We start from the raw sequence: 5,661 nt of genomic DNA on the forward strand, positions 1-5,661 counted from the left end.
GAATGGGGATTGACATGGCAATCAAGCAATATAAGTATATGCCTCATACACCATACAAGTAGGCCACAGTTAATCACACAAGTAAAATATTTAAACAAGTATGTGATCAAATCAAATAATCAAAGAAAAGAAATGAATGAGCATTAAACAACGTGTAAGTGTAAGGGAACCGGCTCATTGTAAGAAAGCCCAAGAGTAAGCTATGTGAGGTTGATGGCGATGCTTAAAAAGCAATCGACTTACAAGGGTGTAAAAAAATGGGCTCGATATTAAATCGAGAAAGTATGATTTTTATAGTTTAATAAAAAAAAAATGGTTTTTGAACTAAATTAAAATACAACAACTATGCATTATTAACAAATGAAATTATAATAAACATAAAAAGGACATTAACAAAATACTAAAGGAAAATAAGATCAAATAAAAGCAAATAAAAGCAAAAAGTTCCACATATGAGTATTGAACCCTCTCCATTTAATACTATGAAACTAACTTCTTTCCACTAGACCACTCAACAATATTTGCTACTGATATACTATGTTAAATATATGAACCGGGCTAAAAAAAAGATTTAAAAAAATAAAAAAAACAAAATAAACATTTTTATGGTTTTTTTTCTCTCTGTTAAAAAACAAAATAAGCTAAATAAATAAAAAGTAAATAATAATAATAAAAGAAAAAAGAAAATGGAAACAGCAGAGAAACAGCTTCATCGTCCTCCTCACTCTCTCTCACCTTGCGAACTCAACCTTAGCTAGCAATGGTAATCTCACGCACTCGAAACTCATCCTTCTTATGACATCAACAAAACCCTCTCACGCTCTCAACGAACCCCTCTCAATCACTCTCAGCTCTCACAATATTTCCAACAGCAAGCACATGAGAAAGATAAAAAAGAAAGAAAAAGAAGTACTCACAAAGCGTCACGGCGGCGATGGTGAAGGACGCGAAGAAGCTGGCCTCCAGGTAATTGATTTTGGGATTTTAGGGTTCCTCTGCTTCAGATTTTTGCCTCCAGCTCTCTGTGTTCAGTGGCCGCCTCTCACTCTTTAGAAATTAGGGTTTTTTTTTGTCCCTCACTGATTTCTCTCCTTCTCCTTTTATATTCTATGTATTAGGGTTTCCAATGGGGTCTTTGCTGTTCAAAAGGAGTGTTTCTGCAAAGCACTTTGGATGCTCAGACACATAATCACCCTATCCATGTTAGATTCAAGAAAAGGTATCCTTTCTTCTCTGCTTTGACCTCATATCAATTTGGGATGTTTTTTTGACTTTGCCCTCTGACTGTTGGTTAATGGTTTTGCACTTTAGGTTTTGCAAATTGACTGATTAATGTGTTTCCCCCTTTGTTCATTTTTTACCGCAGTGAAAATTGGTTACAAGGAGGTTGTGGATGTTGGTAACATATTGTAGTGACAACTTGTGTTTTGTCATGACTTTAACTTGTTTGTGCATGAACTGCTGCCAGGGTCTTGAATGGAACATACACATCTCTGTCATGGTCTGCTTCATGAAGTAGCAGGATATGGTCTTGATTTGGACTTGTCGATGCAGATTGTTGGTTGTTGCTATAGCAGTTGATGGTTGATGCAGGTACAGCAGGGGTTAACTCCATTTGGTTCGATATGGCTTGACTTGTGTTCACGGTAGATTGGTCATTGACACACACATTCATGAATTATGCATTGATGCTTCTGGTTGGTTTTGTTTATGTAGGTTCAATGACTGGGCTGGTTCAACATATCTGCTTCTGCCTTCATTGGGACTTAATGCAGGATGGTATTTTTGCTTCCTGATTGTACATCCTTGGATCCTTCAGGAAGGCCCATCTTCTCTACCAAAACCTTCAAAGCTGCTTCAGTAGGCATTCCATGGGCAACAAACTTATGCTCTGACTGTGACACTCCGGCATCATTACAAACAGCAGCAATTTTCGCTATCATCTGAAGATTAGCATCCAATCGACCAGCTGGCAAAATTCTCTATTTGACCATCAGATGGATTATACGTAGTTCCTTCCACCTTAGAGGCTCGCAGGGTATCTACATTAGGGCCACTAGCTACTAGTTTTGAAACAGCCATCCGGTTTGTTGTCAATGTACCAGTTTTTATCAGAGCAAATCACAGTTGTACAACCCAGAGTTTCGACACTAGGTAGTTTCCGAACCAGGGCATTCTTCTGGGTCATTTTGCAAGTACCAAGTGCAAGGCAAGTCGTGATGACAGCGGGCAATCCCTCCGGAATAGCAGCCACAGCCAATGCCACAGCAATCTCAAAGTAATACGTACACTTCTCAAATGAAAACTTGAAGTTCCACTTTGAGCAATAGTTCCAAGACAGTCAACTAGTTCTTGCTTAGTCATACCAATGCCTGTATCAGTGATAGTGATGATCCCCATTATCCTTATCAGCTTGAATTCGGATATCAAAATCAATTGCATCCTTCATCAGGTCAAGCTCTGTAACACTAAAAAATCGCAGCTTATCCAAGGCATCACTTGCATTACTGATAAGTTCCCTGAGAAACACTTCCTTGTTACTGTATAAACTGTTAACAATAAGGTCCATGAGCCGACTAAACTCTGCTTGGTATTCAAATTTTTCAGCTGGTGGGGAACTTGATGCAAATTGTTGGCAATGCTGCAGGATCGGTGCCGACTACAACGCTCAATTGCGTACCGGTTTGAGGCAGCTCACGTCATAACAAATGGTAAGCTTCCGAAAGCGGTTTCAGTTTTGATCACTACTCTAGTTTGATGCCTATTCCATCATGGGCGAATTCCATCGGTAAACCGGCAAATTAACGCATTTCCTTAAACTCGTTCTGTTTCCGCAGGTTCGGTGGTTCCCTGCGGAGTAGCTCTTGGTTGCATCCACCTTGGAGGAAAGTCTGAGCAAAGTGCATCCACCACCAACTACAATACCCTCTTCAACAGCTGCCTTTGTAGCATTAAAAGCGTCTTCAACTCTCAATTTCTTTTCCTAGAGTTTTGTCTCAGTTTGTGCACCAACCTGTATGACAGCCATGCCACTAGACAGTTTTGCAATAACAACATCAGGATCACTTTGAAATGAGACAGCAGCTTCGAACTTTCTTCTTCGGATATTCCTAACTCTTTTTTTTTTTACAGGAGCAATTGAGCCATCGGAGTTCTTTAAGGGCAAAGGGATATCCATAGTAACCAGTTTTCCAGATTTATGAGAAGCGATACAGTTACTTCCCAAATAGAATCATAACTGATGGACCTTTAGCATGTCCCTTTAAAACCTCATTTCAATCACACAATTTAAGGGAAATAAAGAGGATCGTTTTGCTTCCCATGTTGGGTATGTTCAAAGCTGCATTTTCACTGACCGTGTTATGATTGAATAACCGCAACGAACGTTGTTGTTCCATGTAGCAGTGCAGTAGCAGTACATGAGTTTTTCGCCTTCTTGGTCAGTTTAGAGTGAATTACCAATTGTCAAAGCTAGTTAACATGGAAGGTTATAACAATTGGATACTTTTGGTTACAGAGTTCACTCTTAAATCTTTGCAGTCATGGCAGTGGGCTAGCAACAGTGTATACTACCTGTTGGGGTTGTGGTCCAGATTGGCGGTTTCTGTTCCATATTTGAAGGGTGATACACCAAGCTTACTTGGTGAAATGTTCTTAAGATTACGGAAAATGTCATCACGTCAAGATTCAATCATGTGCAGGTTGGATTGGTTGCAAAGTTGTAGGCTCATTTGACTGTGGTGCTGCTACAGCTTATTATTTGGTGGCTATGTGGAGTAGCAACTGGTGTTCACGAAGAAATATACAAGTAATCACACCGAGAGACCCTAAAACTAATATGAATTTCACAAGTTCATCTTTAGCTGCAGACACTGATCTTTTTTTTCTCTTCCAACAAAATTCAAAAGCAGTTCATGGATGCATGCGTATATAGATTCTTCTTCAATGCTTAGCTTGGCTCCTTGCCGCACTTCGTCTCGCATAGCATCCAACAAAGTATATGATAGACAAAACAGAAAATAATACGACATTGAATATCGCAACAACTCTCCACTCAGTTTTCATGTATTGCGCCACGCCGGCCTTGCAAGAATCACAACAATAGCATTTGAAAGCTCGAGAATTTTTTTGTACCGCTTGCAGTCATGGTTAGGACTAACTGGATGAAAGCTCAAGTCATAGTAAGATGCATTTACAGCAGGATATCCACACTCAGAAGGCGGCCGACAGCAACTAGATTCAATTGGACTCAAATCTTCAATCTCTGCAAAATAGGTGACTGCCCAAGCAATGGCAGGAAAGCCATCCAAATTCAACCGGTAAGTTAGAGATCCATTTGTTCCCACTACTGCTGTTATGTTAATTTGAATTGGATTTGTATTTTTTGTTTAGAGTATTTCAATAGGTCATATCGTAGTGACGTATGTAATGTGACATTGGTATTGTAACTTGGTTGAGCAAGAAGTATGATTGAAATTTGAATGTATGGTTTGAATCTCTAACAGAAAAATATACATTGAAAAAGCCAGCAATTGATGTTCCATAACTTGTTGATGTGGCCTACTGCTATGCTGATTGTTCAAGGATGGTTTTTTATAGGTCTGCTGCAACATGATGCAGGTGGAACTCCATTGAGCTAATGCAAGCAAATCCCATCTGATTTTCTGTTGATTTTATTTCAGGTTGCCATGCATTTTGCAGATGAATGCCATCTTAGGCATGCAACATCAACATGAGCATTGCATCTTGTTGTGGTTGATGTGCTGCCAATACTTACCTTGCTGTAGGATTTTATTATCGACATGGATGAACTGCTGTCATGCTGCAGATTGTGTTGTTCTGCAAGCCTAAACCAGTACTTCATGGCTTGTGCTTTGTAGGTTTGTGATAGTGGTCAAGGCATTTGCAAGGTTACTTGTGAGCGAAGCAACAAGGTGAAAGCACAATCAACATGTCTACTGGATGATTAATCAAGGCAAAGTAACATGGGATTATGTCCAAGTTTGGGAAATCAGGGCTTCAGAATTTTAGGGTTGACTTTGGTCAAAGTTGACCAAAAAGTCAACTGTTGACCAAAGTCAACAAATGGTCCAAACTCATTTTCTTGGCACTTTCTTTGTAAATGGACAATGTATTGATAATCATGGTGAAATTTAGGGTATTTGGATTTTGGGTGACTTTGGTCAAAGTTGACCAAAAAGTCAACTGTTGGTCAAAGTGTCAATTTTTGTGTATTTTTGTATGGAATCAAATGTAATAAAATTGAAATGGATTAACAAAATGGTTTGAAGTTGGTTTCCAACTTGTTTTGCCTTATGACTTGAATATTTGACTTTGAAAAGAACATGACTGATAATGCACATGAACAAGGCCATGAACTGAGACCATAAGGTCAGGGTTTTGACACAGTATCCATGAACCAATAACATGACTAGCAAGTGGCTCGAAACACAAGAAGCTTGATCGTTTAGATGACCCAGACCATAGAGGTATCCACAATCACAACACCCTGACTTTGAATCAAAACCAATCCTCATGTAAAACCAAAGCAAGGTTAGGCCAAACATGCCAAACAAACATGAAAAATTCAGGAGCAAAATCGGGGTATGACAATCAACACTGACCATCTATGAATCGCGTCGTTCCGACGGTCTTTACATA

The 5,661-nt window shown here is 39.2% G+C and overlaps 1 long non-coding RNA gene across 6 annotated transcripts; it reads left to right on the forward strand.

Annotated features, from left to right (window-relative positions):
- The first annotated feature begins 693 nt into the window (after positions 1 to 693).
- On the forward strand, positions 694 to 5,302 carry LOC127119390 (uncharacterized). Of its 6 annotated transcripts, none has more exons than XR_007802794.1 (8): positions 694 to 966; positions 1,119 to 1,219; positions 1,469 to 1,593; positions 1,717 to 2,711; positions 2,838 to 3,015; positions 3,133 to 3,808; positions 3,909 to 4,319; positions 4,683 to 5,302. It is a non-coding gene; the product is annotated as an uncharacterized LOC127119390 (long non-coding RNA). The 6 variants fall into 6 exon arrangements; XR_007802791.1 differs by having other exon boundaries at positions 3,912 to 4,319; XR_007802793.1 differs by having other exon boundaries at positions 3,133 to 3,439; positions 3,518 to 4,319.
- Positions 5,303 to 5,661: the final 359 nt, after the last annotated feature.

The sequence above is a fragment of the Lathyrus oleraceus genome, chromosome 2 (genome assembly GCF_024323335.1).
Source record: "Lathyrus oleraceus cultivar Zhongwan6 chromosome 2, CAAS_Psat_ZW6_1.0, whole genome shotgun sequence".
Taxonomy (NCBI): Eukaryota; Viridiplantae; Streptophyta; class Magnoliopsida; order Fabales; family Fabaceae; genus Lathyrus; species Lathyrus oleraceus.